At 40.5% G+C, this 17,183-nt stretch overlaps 1 pseudogene; it reads left to right on the top strand.

The window, feature by feature from the left end:
• Positions 1-11,598: 11,598 nt before the first annotated feature.
• Positions 11,599-12,027, top strand: LOC145104922 (putative mitochondrial protein AtMg00300 pseudogene; annotated as a pseudogene).
• The last annotated feature ends 5,156 nt before the right edge of the window (positions 12,028-17,183 follow it).

The following is a 17,183-nucleotide window of genomic DNA, read 5'->3' as shown; positions in this document are numbered from 1 at the left end:
TCTGATGGTTTAGACCCAACCCTAGTAACAAGGAGGCTTAAAGAGAGATGAGAGGGGAGCTTTAAAATTTCGGCATTGTCTCCTTGGAAAGGAGTGGACGAAATATGAAGCCATAGAGGTATTTATATAGCTGGAGGAAACTTGGGACCAAAGCTAGGGTTTTTGGGACCAAAGCTAATAATTCAAGATTATACCAATTTATTTATTATGTTAGACAACTAATCCAACATAATTATCACATGTGTATTATACATGTTAATCTTAAAATTGTTGATTTTTTCTCTTTTTAAGACAATTTTCACCCTTTGACCGAGTTTGACTGAGTTGGTCGAGTTTGACCGAATTGGCAGAGTTTAGCCGAGTTGGTCTGATTTTGACCGACTTGGTCCGAGTAATACCGATTTTCAATGATTTCATAGTTATAGGGCCGAGTTGGCTTAACTCGCCTCAATAAGAGATCAATTCTGAGTACTCGCCCGAGTTGGCCGAGTTTCACAACATTGCTCCTAATATATTAACTTCTACTAAAAGGGTCACAAAATAAGCGTTGTGATCATATAGATAAAGCTGTTAGTTTTAGGTTTCCTAAAACTTTACGGATGTGATTGTCTTTACATAGTGGAAAGTGAGGAAAGTTTTCATATTTAAGGCAACATCTATATAGAAGGAGTGAGTAAATGTGTAAGTATTCACTGGATTGGAAATTATTTGACGTCAAAAAGCTTATAAATTGTTTCCAATATGTAAAAGTATTTTAATAAAATTAAACAACGAAGGAATTATATATATATATATATATATATATATATATATATATATATATATATATATATATAAGTAGGTTCAATATAAAAAGGCATAACTAAGGCAACATATGCTAGAACCAATGATTAAGTGACAAATGTCCATTTTTTCATTCATAAGTAATGTATTGTAGATGATATTTATGTAGTTTACTCTGAAGTGATGTGTTGTCATGCTTTCATTGGTTCCATCATGTGTTGCCCTAAACATGCATTTTCCGTAGAACCCTTCCATATATATATATATATATATATATATATATATATATATATATATATATATATATATATATATAGGGAAGGGTTCTACGGAAAATGCATGTTTAGGGCAACACATGATGGAACCAATGAAAGCATGAGTGTAACGTCCCAAAAATTATGACAAAAAATTTTCATTTTTAAATTAGTAAAACTGTAATCTAAACACCATCATAAAACCAAGATAGAACAAAGTGTTTCAAATACATCATGAAATATCATAGTATTCATAAAATATGGAACAAGATGGTGTGTGCATTGCAATCATCCCGAGCTCTTCCCTTTGGAATCATAAGTACCTCAAATATAAACTGAAAACTATAAGCACAACGCTTAGTGAGCTCCCCAAAATACCACATACCATACACAATAAACACGTAATGGGTCGCGCACGTCATCGAGGCCCGCCCTGCATTGGCGCCCCACCCAACATCGAGCCCGACTCGGTATACAGATGTCTTAGTCATCGGGCCCTGCTCGGCATTGGGCCCCGCCCGATATACATATGAAAATATAAACATATTGTTAAATGTGACTTGAGCATTTGGATCATGTTCATGAAGTATTTGGAGCACTTGGGCCTCAATGGAACACTTGGGGCTCATGGAGCATGTGACAAAGGAACAAATCTTCTAAGAGAGGAATGGATCATCAGACAAAGGAACTAATCAAGTTCCAAAGGAACGGATCATGTTCATGGGGGTTTGAAGAACCTGAAAGGAGTTTGGAGCACTTGGAAGAGGTTTGAAGCATTTGGAAAGGATATAGAGCAACAAGGGGTCCTTGTTGCACCAAATGATGAAGATATGGGTCAAGAGGGATGCTCTTGCGCCATCTTGTTTTCTTGTTAAGCCATACATGGCCTTGTTGAGCCATGCATGTGCTTGTTGCTCATGGTGATGATGTTGCTCCAAGATTGATCTTGTGTGCCATACTTGATGCTCTTGCGCCATTTAGATCTGTGTTGCTCCAACTAGGGTTGCTGTTGCGCCATGAAGAATCTACTGCGCCTTCATGGACCATCTTGGTACATGATGCGCCATATTGATTCCTTTGTTGTGCCATGTTAATCCAAGTATGCCTAGAAGATGATAATGCTCAAGAATGTTCCACAAGATGCTGCATGGCGGATTGTGATTGGTTGACACCCTTTATGGGTCAATGGGCCAATGGGCTTGGCCCATTAGGGTTTTAGGTCTGATCCCTCAAGTATAAATAGGGATGCATGCTTGGTCATTTTGTATCTGGAATTCTAGAGTGATAGGAAACTCTCTGTGTAATTGTACTTGTAAACTCTGTGTTGAGAGCTCTGAAATAAAGAATACTCCCCTCCTGTCCGTGGACGTAGGTCACCTAGACCGAACCACGTAAATACTGTATCTTGTGTGCTTTTGGTTTTGCTAGTTATCCGCATTACTTCCTAAAAAGTGGTATCAGAACTACGGTTTGTATTCCTGTGATTAAAGATGTCTACTCACAAGTTTGATTTGGAGAAGTTCAATGGATCAAATTACTTCACTTTGTGGAAGGTGAAGATGAGGGCTCTTCTGGTTCAACAAGGATGTGCGGTGGCACTGGAAGGAGATGTTGGGTTTTGAGCATTCTAACACTTCCTAAGTGTACATGCAACCCTAATAACCTTGAATCTATGTTTTCTCTATATACATGCAAATTTCTTTTTCAAGGTTATTTCCTAACTAGCATGGCATGGGGATTACATAAAACATAAAAACTAGTAGAAATACATACCTTGTTGTTGCTTGGATTCCTTCAAGACTTTGTGAGCCTAGCACCCCAAATGTTGTGCCTCAAATGCTTCACACAACACCACAAGACTTGGAATAACTTGAGAGAATACTTCTAGCACTCAAAATTGGTTATGCCCTCTCTAGTAACACTAGGTCCACTAGGTCACGATTTTGCTAGCCATAGGGTTCCTTTTATAGTGTTGTCACAATTAGGGTTTACACATGAATGCCCTTAATTGTCATGACTCTTGATTTCTCACGACCCATGGGTTTGTAACTCCCATGGACTATCCATGGAGCTCCATATGGTTATAACCAAACCCATAAACCATGGATCATTAATCCACCATAAAAAGAATTGATGATTGTCATAATCAACCCTATATATTTAATTAGTCTCACTTTGATCACCAAATTAATACTAGATTAATACTTGATCAATACTAATTAAATAATACTATTATTAATATATTAGAACTTATAATATATTAATATTCATAAGTGCCTTATTCTCTTATTTAGTCTATCCAAGTATTGCAATGCCATGCAACTCAAATGGACCATGCCGGGTCAGGTCAAGTACATACCAAATAAAGTTATGGACTTAGACACTATATCCAACAGTCTCCCACTTGGATAAGTCTAATAACTATATTTGCAAATATGACTTCAAAATCCGACTAGCAATCGTAGCTCTTTCAAAGTCTCTCGGAACTGAGATGATGATGATACGCCATTTAAGATAAGTGATCATATAATCCTCTGTTCTCATGATATCAGCCGGACAAACACATGGAACATGGTCTTACTTATTGTCCAGCATTTGTTTCTCGATCTCTGATTTGTTTCGACATAGAACTAAATTGAACACATCAATTAGGTTCTGACCGGGCCCGGTACATAATTCAAAACCAAATCATCGAGGGGCCCAGATATCGCTTCTATTTCTAGAAGGAACAGATAAACTTCGACTGATATGCTTGTACTAACTACTTGTTGAATTATTCACAAAGGCACATTTTATGACATCGAGTTACCAATGGGTTTTCGTGCAATCAATGAATAACCAACTCATAGTCAACAACTCATATCTCTAGGTTTGAAGATTTATATGATATTACCGTCTCACGATCACTCGAGATAAATTCCATGAAGTGATGCAAGTGAGCGTGGGTTGGATCCAATACTCAGCCCTTATGAGTACTCATGAATGTTGTAGCAACCATTGCATTGTCCAAAGCACTTTTAGACAAATTATACAAGCCAAATTCATGACAGTCTTAAATCAATACTTACTTCCAAAGTTTGACTGACTGTGGATGGTTTGAATAATGACATAATTATTCTGGAAGTATAAACATGCAAAATTGAAACATAGTAAGCAATCAACACAAGATAGTAACACCTTACTCATAAATAAATAACAACTTTTATTTATCATCAAATGTCAATTACATTTTACAAGTTTCAGGAATCTAATTATTGAAACTAATATCATCCTTCAGCCCAATGCGCCTCGCATGTTGTAAATGCTTAACCCTGCTCAGTCCCTTCGTGAGGGGATCTGCCGGGTTCTCATCTGATGATACCCTCTTAGCCACGAGGAGTCCTTCTTCTATTCGATGTCTGATGAAATGGTATTTTCTGTCAATGTGCCCAGATCTCCCGTGATCTCTCGGTTCCTTAGCCAAAGCAACCGCACTTTCATTGTCACAGAAAATTTCCTTTGGCTCCTTTATAGCTGGTACAACTCCAAGGTCTCCGATGAAGTTCTTTAGCCATATCGCCTCCTTAGCTGCTTCACTTGCTGCTATGTACTCTGATTCACAAGTAGAATCAGCTACTGTCTCCTGCTTGGAACTTTTCCAAGTAATTGCCCCTCCATTTAGGATAAAGACCCAGCCTGACTGAGAGCAGAAATTATCCCTATCAGTGTGGAAGCTAGCATCGCTATATCCTTCCACTCTCAAGTCATCACTGCCTCCGAGGGTAAGGACCCAATCCTTAGTCCTCCGCAGATACTTGAGAATGTTCTTTACCGCTGTCCAGTGTGCTTTGCCAGGGTTCCTTTGATATCTACTGACCATGCTCAAAGCAAAGGCCACATCAGGGCGAGTACAAGTCATATCATACATGATCGAGCCCACAGCGGAAGCATATGGTATATGACTCATTTCAGCTATCTCAGCCTCTGTACTCGGACTCTGAGTCTTACTCAGCTTGGCATTACTCTGGATTGGTAATTCTCCTTTCTTGGATTCTTGCATACTGAACCTCTTCAGCACCTTATCCAAGTAAGTACTTTGACTAAGTCCAATTAGTCTCTTACTCCTATCTCTCAATATCCTTATCCCTAAGATATAGGCAGCTTCCCCAAGGTCCTTCATAGCGAAACACTTCCCAAGCCAGGACTTAACCTCCTGCAAGGTTGGGACGTCGTTTCCTATGAGAAGTATGTCATCCACATACAACACTAAGAAGCTAACTATGCTCCCACTAGCCCTGACATACACACAAGACTCATCCTCACTCCTAGAAAAGCCAAACTCTTTGACTTTCTCATCAAAGCAAAGATTCCATCTGCGAGATGCTTGTTTCAATCCATAAATGGATTTATCAAGCTTACACACTCTATTAGAGTATCTTGTATCGACAAAACCCTCTGGTTGAGCCATGTAAACATCCTCAGCCAACTTTCCATTAAGGAAAGCGGTTTTGACATCCATTTGCCATATTTCATAATCATGAAATGCAGCTATGGCTAACAATACTCTAATAGACTTAATCTTAGCTACTGGTGAGAAGGTCTCATCATAGTCAACTCCCGGAGTTTGAGTAAAGCCCTTCGCAACCAGTCGCGCTTTGTAAGTATGTACCTTTCCATCCATGTCGGTCTTCTTCTTGAAGATCCATTTGCACCCAACTGTCTTACGACCTGGTACATTGTCAACCAAGTTCCAAACTTGATTGTCATACATGGACTGAATCTCGATGTCCATAGCCTCCTTCCATTTAGCAGACTCAGGGCCTGCCATGGCTTCCCTGTAATTATTAGGTTCATCCAAATCTATTAGTGTACTATCACTAATAAATGTATCACCTTCAGTGGTGATGTGATAACCATAATAAAAATCAGGTGTGTTCCTCACCCTAGTGGAACGTCTTGGAGGTACAGACTCATCTATCGGATCAACAGGAGTTTCCTCCTCAGGTTGGTCGATAGCATTTGAGGTTCCTTCACCACTTGACTCTTGAAGCTCTTCAAGGTCAATTTGCCTCCCACTGTCCCCTTGGCTTATGAATTCTCTCTCACAAAAGACTCCTCTTCTTGCTACAAAGACCACATTATCATTGGGTCTGTAGAAGAGGTAACCAAAGGATCTTTGTGGGTAGCCGATGAAAATACACCTCTCACTTCGAGGTTCAAGCTTATCATGAGTCTCACGCCTCACGAAAGCTTCACAACCCCAAATCTTGATGTGGTCCAAATTGGGAACTTTCCCAGTCCACATCTCGTGAGGTGTTTTGGCAACCTTTTTAGTAGGGACTAGATTAAGGATATGGACGGCAGTCTCTAAGGCATACCCCCAGAAAGAGATTGGTAACGAAGCTCAACTCATCATGGAACGAACCATATCCAACAAGGTTCGATTGCGCCTTTCAGCTACACCATTCAACTGTGGTGTTGTGGGAGGTGTCAATTGTGAGACAATCCCACATTCCTTAAGATAGTCAAGGAACTCAATGCTAAGATACTCTCCTCCCCGATCGGATCGGAGCATCTTGATGTTCCTGCCCAATTGATTCACCACTTCCTGCTTAAACTCTTTGAACTTTTCAAAGGTTTCTGACTTATGCTTGATTAAGTAAATATATCCATATCTACTGTAATCATCAGTAAAAGTCACATAATAGCGATTAGCATCCCTTGTAGCAACTCTGAAGGGCCCACACACATCCGTGTGTACAAGGTCCAACAAACCTTCACCCCTATCACAAGTACCTGTGAAGGGTGACTTTGTCATTTTTTCCAAGTAAACAAGACTCGCAACTATCATCTGACTTGAGGTCAAATGATTCCAAGACTCCAGCCTTTTGGAGTTGGCCTATGCGCTTCTTGTTAACATGTCCAAGACGACAATGCCACAAGGATGCTTTATCCAAGCTATCTGAAGAATCAATATACAACACATTATTTCCTAGATTGTCTACAACATTCACGGCTTCATATACACCATCACAAGGTAATGCTTTAAAGTAAAATACATCATTGTAATAAACATTAATAGCACCATTTTTATTATCAAATGAAAATGTAAAACCTTGTTTGTACAAGCCATGAAAAGAAATAATATTTCTCTCCATTTCAGGCGAGTAACAACACTTATTCAAATCTAACATTAACCCATTATTAAGCAATAAAGAATAAACTCCTATCTTGGTAACAGGTGATGCTTTCCTGTTGCCCATGACTAAGTTTATCTTCCCGTGCTCCACTTGCTCACTTCTTCTTAGTACCTGCAAATCAGTACAGATGTGAATACCACAACCTGTATCAAGCACCCAAGAATTAGCATTAGATGAGTTATTAGACAATATTGTGTAAATACCTGCATGGGTGGGTTTAACCTTCCCATCCTTTACATCTTGCAGATATTTAGGGCAGCTTCGCTTGAAGTGTCCCTTATCCTGGCAATAGAAGCACTGTGCTTCCTTTGGGTTTGAAGAAGGAGTAATGAGACCTTTCTTTGTCCCACTTGAAGAGGAACCATCAAGAGTCTTACCCTTGTTACCCTTCGAAGGGCTTTTCCTCTTCTTACCCTTTCCCTACCCAATAGCCAGAACAGGGGTTATTGAAGGAGTAGAAGTAGCAACCGCTTTACACTTAAGGCCATTTTCAGCTGTCCTTAAGAGTCCTTGAAGTTTGCTAAGTGTGACTTCCTCCTTGTTCATATGATAAGTCATACGAAACTGATCATAACTTGGAGGTAAGGAATGGAGAATGATGTCAATCGCCATTTCCTCAGGAAAGTCAACATTTAGCTTCAACAACCGGTCAACGAACCTTTGCATCTTCTGCAAGTGACCGGTGATGGGTTCACCATCCTTCATCCTTGCGGTTATCATGGAGGAGATGATTTCATACCTCCTGACGCGCGCTCTGATGGTACCTTTCCATCAGATCCAGGTGCATCTCATAGGGGTAGAAATCTTCATAGGATTTTTGAAGTTCAGGAGTCATGGTGGCCATCATGATGCATGCTACTTTAGTAGCATCCTTTTCATGTGCAACAAACTCCGCAAACTCTTCAGGAGTAGCAGTGGCTTCACTCACAACCTTAAGCTCCCTATCGAGGACATATTATTTGTCCTCATAGTGGGTAATTATTCTGATGTTTCTGATCCACTCATTGAAATTGGATCCATCAAAGATGACCTTACCACACAAGTTTATAAGGGAAAAGGAGCCTGTTGGGTTTGAGCCAGAAGCATTGTTGGAAGACATCTGAAAGGAAAGAAAGACAAGTTTCATTAGATTAGGAATCCTTAATAATTCACCCAAATGAAATATTAAGGCTAGGATCCAACAAACTATTTATAGTTGGAAGAGGGATGACGTAATCCATACTCTAAAATATTTGAAGGTAGGTAAATGACGATTTACCAATTTCCACCATAAGAACGAAATATTTTATTATTAGGTTTTATTGGTTTTGAAACTCCTAGATCTTTTGAGATACATTGAACTTTTCAATGGCATGTTTGAATCTCGATTGTGCCCTCTCAAGTTTGTGACTGGGATGCCGAGGATCACAAACAAGGTGTGAATAACCATACAAATTGACTTGGTACCCTCAACAATATTACCTAATCGATGTGCCGGTTAACCACACACGCTCCACCGATCTATAATAAAGTCAAGTTACCCTTTGCCACTCTTACTAGTCCATGTTAGTGTGCCGGTTAACCACACACGCTCCACTAACGACTTGGTAAGGTACAAAGTGTAATTTTATGGGCTAGCACCAATTTCACATTTTCCTAAAGTAACTAAGATTGGGAATTTATAATGTATAGTTACTTTATAATTCATTATACTTTTAACGAGTATTTAAAGTCGTATCCTACCCATTCGGCTAACGACCCTCCACCGATCAAGGAAGCGGTGGGTGAGAGTGGACACCCAATAAGTCACCATTTTATAGGCAACAACCTTATACCCCCCTTATAGACCGGCTTCGTGAATGAGGCCTACTAACGGTAAGAATGACATATTCTTATACATATCTATATAATAAAATTATAATAATAGTATAAGTGTTGATTTTTAAACTTTTTAAAAATATAAGGTTTAATTTGGAATTAAAGTATCAAAGTGTAAGACTTTTCAAATTCCAAAACTTGAGGGCAAGATTTGAAACTATTCCAAGTCTCTTCAATTTGTAACTTATGAGTTTTAATGGTTCATAAAATGAAGACTCTTCATTTTATGAAACTTCTTTAGTTCTTTAATCACAATTTAAAGAAGTGACTTTTGGTTATCCATAACTTGAGGACAAGTTATGGACACCATTATTTCCATTAAGATCATGAATTAAACATACATGGAGGTTACATATAATTCCTATGATCTTCTAAAAACTCATAAGAACACAAATTCATGTCAAGCAATTTCAAGAAATCATATAAACATATACAATACTTGAAAATTGATAAAAGTCATGTAAAATGGGTTAACATAATCATTATCATTTTGAAAAACAGATTTTACAAGTCCAAAACAGATTGGGATAATGATCTTAATCCATTTCCAGCAACAAAACTCGAAAAAAAAACTGCCCAGCACGCTCCTACTCGCCGAGTGCATTATTCTACTCGCCGAGTAGGATGAATTTGTTCATGGACTCGGCGAGTCCTCCCCATGGACTCGGCGAGTCCAGTCGTCAGAATGCAGAATTTTCGATTTTTAAGCAGTTTTGCATCAAGTATACAGAAAACAATCCTAGGCTCTGATACCACTGTTGGGTTTTGAGCATTCTAACACTTCCTAAGTGTACATGCAACCCTAATAACCTTGAATCTATGTTTTCTCTATATACATGCAAATTTCTTTTTCAAGGTTATTTCCTAACTAGCATGGCATGGGGATTACATAAAACATAAAAACTAGTAGAAATACATACCTTGTTGTTGCTTGGATTCCTTCAAGACTTTGTGAGCCTAGCACCCCAAATGTTGTGCCTCAAATGCTTCACACAACACCACAAGACTTGGAATAACTTGAGAGAATACTTCTAGCACTCAAAATCGGTTATGCCCTCTCTAGTAACACTAGGTCCACTAGGTCACGATTTTGCTAGCCATAGGGTTCCTTTTATAGTGTTGTCACAATTAGGGTTTACACATGAATGCCCTTAATTGTCATGACTCTTGATTTCTCATGACCCATGGGTTTGTAACTCCCATGGACTATCCATGGAGCTCCATATGGTTATAACCAAACCCATAAACCATGGATCATTAATCCACCATAAAAAGAATTGATGATTGTCATAATCAACCCTATATATTTAATTAGTCTCACTTTGATCACCAAATTAATACTAGATTAATACTTGATCAATACTAATTAAATAATACTATTATTAATATATTAGAACTTATAATATATTAATAATCATAAGTGCCTTATTCTCTCATTTAGTCTATCCAAGTATTGCAATGCCATGCAACCCAAATGGACCATGCCGGGTCGGGTCAAGTACATACCAAATAAAGTTATGGACTTAGACACTATATCCAACAGGAGAGGCAAAATTTCCAAAGGACATGGCGTCTGATAAGAAGGTGGATATTCTGACAAAGGCACATAATGTCATTCTGTTGAGCTTGACAGATGAAGTACTGAGGGAGGTTGTGGATCAAACAACTGCTTCTGGGCTCTGGGTAAACTCTGTGACAAGTACCAAAACAACTCACTGACGAACAGGTTGTATTAGAAGCAAAGGTTGTACACTCTCAGAATGTCTGAACGTACCCAAGTGAAAGATCACCTGGATAACCTCAATCGTATCATCTTCGATCTACAAGGTGTTGACGTGAAGATTGAAGATGAAGATAAGGCGCTCATTCTCTTATGTTCGCTTCATAACTCATATGAGAATTTTGTTGATACCATGATTTATGGTAGGACAACAATCACTGTGAATGATGTGAAGGACTCTCTGATGTCCAAGGAACTTAAAAGAAAAGTTTCAGGTGGAGAGGAGGTGTCCAGTTCCGGTTTGTTTGTAGGAAGAGGGAGGACAGAAGAGAGGAAAGGGGGGAACAGAGGGAGATCACGTTCATAATCAAAGTCTAAAGGATCATCAAACATGAAATGTTATAACTGTAAGGAGAAGGGGCACTTCAAGCGAACTTGTCCACAACTGAGGAATGGGAAGTCCAAGAGTGAATCAAGCAGCAATAACAATGCTGATGTGGTTCAGGAAAGTTCTGATGAAGGGGACGATGGTGATGTACTGACTGTGTGTACATCAAGTTCTGCTGATGCTTGGGTCTTGGATTCTGGAGCATCCTATCACATGATGTATAATCGTGACTGGTTCAGCTCCTTCAAAGAGTGGGATGGCATAGTCAATATGGGTGATGATTGGGTGAGCAGTATCAAAGGTAGTGGCACGGTTCAGATCAATATGCACGATTGCATGGTTAGGAAGTTAGATTGCTAGTACATTCCAGAACTTCAAAAGAATCTAATTTCTCTTGGCACATTGGCTAAGAACGGGATGAGGTACGCTGGTGAAGGCGACTGGGTCAAAGTGACCAAAGGCTCTCTGGTTATAATGAATGAGAAGATGAATCGTGGAGTGATCTATATCCTAGAAGGCAGTACGGTTATGGGAATGGTGGTTATCTCCCAATCCTTGAATGAAGGTGATGACAAGACAGAGTTGTGGCATCGTAGGTTGGGGCACATGAGTGAGAAGGGCATGTCAATTCTAAGTAAACAAGGACTGCTTGGTGAAGAGGCTACTAGAAAGATAAAGTTTTGTGAAGCTTGCATCAAGGGAAAGCATCGCAAAGTGAAGTTCAGTATCGGTCAACACACAAGCAAGGAAATCCTGGAGTATGTTCACTCAGATCAGTGGGGTCCTACACCAGTGAAGTCTCAAGGAGGATGCTCATACTTCGTGATGTTCATTGATGACTATTGAAGGAAGGTTTGGTTGTACTTTCTGAAGACGAAGGATGAGGTGTTTGGGAAGTTCAAGGAGTGGAAGACCATGGTTGAGAAAAGGACTGGAAAACAGGTCAATACTCTGAGGATTGACAATGGGTTGGAGTTCTAAAATTCTCCATTTGATAATTTCTGCAAGGCAGAAGGTATAGTGTGGCACCACACTATACGACACACACCACAACAAAACGGAGTGGCAGAACATATTAACCAAACACTCATGCAGCGTGCAAGGTGCATAAAGATATTTGCTAACTTATCCAAGCAATTATGGGCGGAAGCAATTAACACTGCATGCTATCTGGTGAACAGATCATCATCAACTGCAATAGACTTGAAGACTCCTCAAGAGGTATGGTCCAGGAAACCCTCTCACTATTCTGGTTCACATATATTTGGATGCCCCACATATACTGAAACATCCCAAAAATCATGACCAAAATTTTCCTTTTAAATCATTAAATAAAACCATAGTTATCAAATCATTTCATCAAACGTAGTCAAAATATCTCAAAACATTATTATCAGAGTATCAAAACATCAGAGTAAACATCCCAGGCTAAAACATCTTGGTGTGTGCAATGCAGTCATCCCCAGCTCTTCTCTCTGCAATAGGAAATACCTGATACCAAAACTGAAAACCGTAAGCACGAAGCTTAGTGAGTTCCCCATACTACCACATACCATACACATAACCGCATATACTGGGCCCCCGCCCAGCATCGGACAATGTCCGGCATCAGACCCGGCCTGGCATCGAGCCCCGCTCGGTATACAGATCTATTTCTGTTTCTCTTAGGCCCCGCCTGTCTTTGGGCCCCGCGGGGCTATACACATATAACAATATCATATAATCATACTAGCACATAAAGAAAACATACTCTAAATGTATTTTTGTCCTGAGGCCTCACCTATCTTGGGCCCCTCCCCTGTCCTGCTAGTGATGAGTCATGGAGCCCCGTCCACACTCCTGTTGATAGTGAGATACGGGCCCCCGCCCACACTCACTTCTCTCCTATCACGGGCCCCACCCCTACTCTGCTATGGATGAGATATGGAACCCCGTCCATACTCACCTAGTGATGAGATAAGGGACCTCGCCCACACTCACCTCCCTACCAAGCACATACAAGTATCACACAGACAACAAGTATAATCTAACATGCAAACATTCATCGGGCTCCGCCCGACATCGGACCTTGGTCCGGTATAACATACTATCATATAATGCCTAGGGCTAACCCCTGAGTCTTTCTACCATACATAAACTAAATGGGCCGACATTGTGGCCGTAGACCCATGCAAACAGTAAGGAGACTCACCTCGCACTACTGAAATCCCGCAGATAATCCTCTGGCTGCTAACTGGAAATTCCCCGAACTACTGCTCCTTCAGTTCCCCGAGCTATCAATACCAAAATAACACTTAGTCCAAAAACCAATAATCCTCCTTAGGGTAAAATAACCATTTTACCCTTGATCTAATGTGGTCCATGCCTAAAGCCCAAAACTATATCATGAAAGGCCCAATACTAGATAGACTTCTCAAGCCCACTAGTGGCCCAACAATGGCCCAATTTGCTAAATTGGGCCCAACCCATCTAATGGGCCTTAACCTAGACCCAGAATACGACATAGTCCATTAAGGCCCAAATGATGATCCACTAAGGCCCATATCAGTAAAGTTCAAGAAAATGGCCCAATCACAAAAGCCCAAACCCCAAAACCCATTCCAAGGCAAAAAGATCTGAAATCCCAATGATGCCCTGAACGCACGGCGTTCCCTGGTGGAGCGATGGGCGTTCGTCACCGACTCAGGTCGCGGACTCAACTCGGAATGCAGGGCGTTCCTCAACCCTACGCGGCGCGTTCGCGTGCTGGCTCCAAAAAGGCTTATTAAGCACTTAATGCTTAAAGTCATGATATCCAAACGTAGATCCAAGCCATCTAGGACCTATAGAATCATAAAGTCACAGACTTGGTGACTTTACATGGTCCAAAAGGACCCAAACATCCACTTAAGCTTCCAATCCATAAACCAAGACCCAAAACCTTTGCATGGTTGGTCCTTAGCCATCAAGTTACCATTTTTATGACTCTAAATACTCAGAAACATGAGGATCTTAAATCCTAGGCTCTTAGAGTAGCTCAAACTCCCAAAGAGCATCCATATGATCATAAGAAACACAAAACAAGCCCTAATCTAGATCTTAAGCCATAAGGTGGCAACTTAGAAACTTTATACCTTCTGAGGCTTGCAAATAGGCTGGAGAACCTGGATCCAAAAGCTCTTCCTTGATCAATGAGACTCCAAGGTGGTCACTCTTCTTCAAGAACTCCAAAATACACTCAAATATGGTCTTACAAGCTCACGCACTCACAATTAGGGTTAGGGTTTCGAATAGAGGCTTAAGGTACAATGGAGGCTAAGAGAATAAAGGTTGGAGGTGAGTTAAGGCGTTTAAATAGTGTTCAACACCCGAAATTTAGGGTTTAGTCTACCCAGACGAATAAAGCGCGTTCCCATGGGGAACGCGGGGCATTCCCATATGCACCAGCATCCATTTTCCTTTTGAACACCATGCGTTCCTACTTGGTACGCCATGCGTACTTGGTTTTGGCCCAAAACCCTTCTAACTTCAAATAGCCATAACTTCTTCGTTATAACTCCCATTTTGACGTTCTTTATATCCACGGAAAGCTAACGAGAAGCCCTACGCTTCTATAAAACTTATTTATCCTAAAATTAAACCGAAATTAAATACAAAATCCATAAAAATCCCAAAACAACGCCTTTACCGATACCCTTGGGCTCCAAAACACAAACCCAATAATTGGATCATCCAAACTACATCATCCACCTCCAAATGAGTCCAAACTCTACTCTTCAATGGTTCTAACTCAGCTAATACCCACTCCTTGATCACCACCCTGAAATGGGAACGATTCGAAACGGGGTGTTACATATGCTCATGTGAATGGTGGTAAACTTGAGCCAAGGGCAATGAAGTGCATGTTTATAGGATATGCGACAGGAGAAAAAGGTTATCGACTGTGGTCTATAGAAGAAGGTAGAACTCCTAAATTTATCATGAGCAGAGATGTGACCTTTGATAAATCTTCCATGGGTAACCAGGGAAGATGTGAAACAAGTGAAGCAGGGAACAAAGATCGGGGTGCTAGCCAGAAGCTGGAGTTTGCATCTCAAACTCCAGACAGAGTTGTGATAAGTGACAGAGCAAGGCGGTAGTGAACAGCCTGGACAAGATGAAACCCAAGAGCAACACATGGGATCTTCGTCCAGTGGTGCTGATACTGGGAAAGATGATGGGTCTGAATCTATATCAAGGAGAAGATCAAAGAAGGTTATTCGACAACCTGACAGATATGTAGGATGTGTAAATTCAAGTGAACTTGACTCCATTACTTTTGCTTTAGCAACTGGAGAAGACATTGAGACCGTGGAGCCTCAATCGTATAAAGAGGTTGTGGCGAGTAATGAAGCAAATGACTGGTTGATGGCCATGAATGAATAAATACAATCGTTAGAGAAGAATGAAACATGGGATCTTGTTCCATTACCAAAAGGAGCAAAACCAGTGGGATGCAAGTGGATCTTTAAGAAGAAGGAAGGGATACCAGGAGTTGCACCTGCTAGGTCTTAAGGCAAGGTTGGTGGCAAAAGGGTTCTCTCAGAAAGAAGGAATTGATTATCACAAGGTGTTCTCACCAGTCGTGAAGCACAAGACAATTCGGTTTCTTTTGGCCATGGTGAGTGCATTTGATATGGAGCTTGAACAGCTTGTCGTGAAAACTGCATTTCTTCATGGAAATTTAGAAGATAAGATTTATATGTCCCAGCCAGAAGGGTTCCTAAGAAGGACCATGTATGTTTGCTGAAGAAATCCCTATATGGTTTGAAGCAGTCTCCACGACAATGGTACAATAGATTAGATTCATTCATGATCTCGAATGGCTACACTCGGAACCAGTTTGACAATTGTGTTTACTCAAAGGAACTGTCACCAGATTCCTATATATATATCTGTTGTTATATGTTGATGATATGCTCATCGCAGCCAAAGACATGGGTGGAATAAATGACTTGAAGGCGACCCTCAAGAATGCGTTTGAGATGAAAGACTTGCGAGCAGAAAACAAGATACTGGGGATGGAGATACAAAGGGATATAAAAGCAGGGAGGTTGTGTATTTCTTAACAGAAGTACATTGAGAAAGTTCTGCAATCCTTCAACTGTGATCAGTCCAAGCTAGTTGGAACTCCTTTGGCGGCTCACTTTAAACTTGGTCCAAGCACTATTCCCACTACTAATGAAGAAAGGAAGTACATGAGCAGGGTTCCATACTCTAGTGATGTTGGAAGTGTCATGTATGCTATGGTTTGTACCAGACCTGATTTGGCTCATGAAGAAAGTTAGTGTCGTTAGCAGGTTTATGAGTAATCCAGGAAAGGCTCATTGGGAAGCTGTAAACTGGATCTTGCGATACTTGAAGGGAACGACGGATGTTTTCCTGGTGTATGGAGCAAATACGTAGAGTGGCTTGGTGGGATATGTTGACTCTGATTTTGGTGGTGACTTGTTGAAGCGCAGGTCGCGGACGTGCTACATATTCACTTTATTCGGATGTGCCATCAGTTAGAAGTCAACATTACAAGATACCGTTGCTTTGTCTACAACTGAATCCGAATACATATCCATGATGGAAGGAATAAAGGAGGCGATATGGTTGCAAGGGCTTATTCAGAGTCTTGGTCTGAAGGTGGAGAAACCTGTCTTTTATTGTGACAGTCAAAGTGGTTTGACTCATGCAAAGATGTCAGGCTAAATTTCATTCGGGATATTTTGGAAGGAGACGAGTTTTCAATACTGAAGATTGATACCAAGGTCAACCCAGCAGATATGTTGACAAACTCATTGCCTACAGAGAAGTTCAAGCTTCGCTTGGACTTGGTTGATGTTCGCAGGAGGTAGGTCCCTTCGGGGACGAATGGCAGGAAGGGAGAGGAAGTTCTTGTTCGAGGTGGAGTTCAGAGGATACTCAAGTCAAGGTGGATATTGTTAAATGTGACTCGAGCATATGGAGCTTTGGATCATGTTCATGAAGCATTTGGA

The sequence above is a fragment of the Lactuca virosa genome, chromosome 4 (genome assembly GCF_052849685.1).
Source record: "Lactuca virosa cultivar CGN04683 chromosome 4, Lactuca_virosa_CGN04683_v6, whole genome shotgun sequence".
Lineage (NCBI taxonomy): Eukaryota > Viridiplantae > Streptophyta > Magnoliopsida > Asterales > Asteraceae > Lactuca > Lactuca virosa.
The sequence above is the reverse complement of the archived record's forward strand: the minus strand, read 5'-3'. Positions and strand labels throughout refer to the sequence as shown.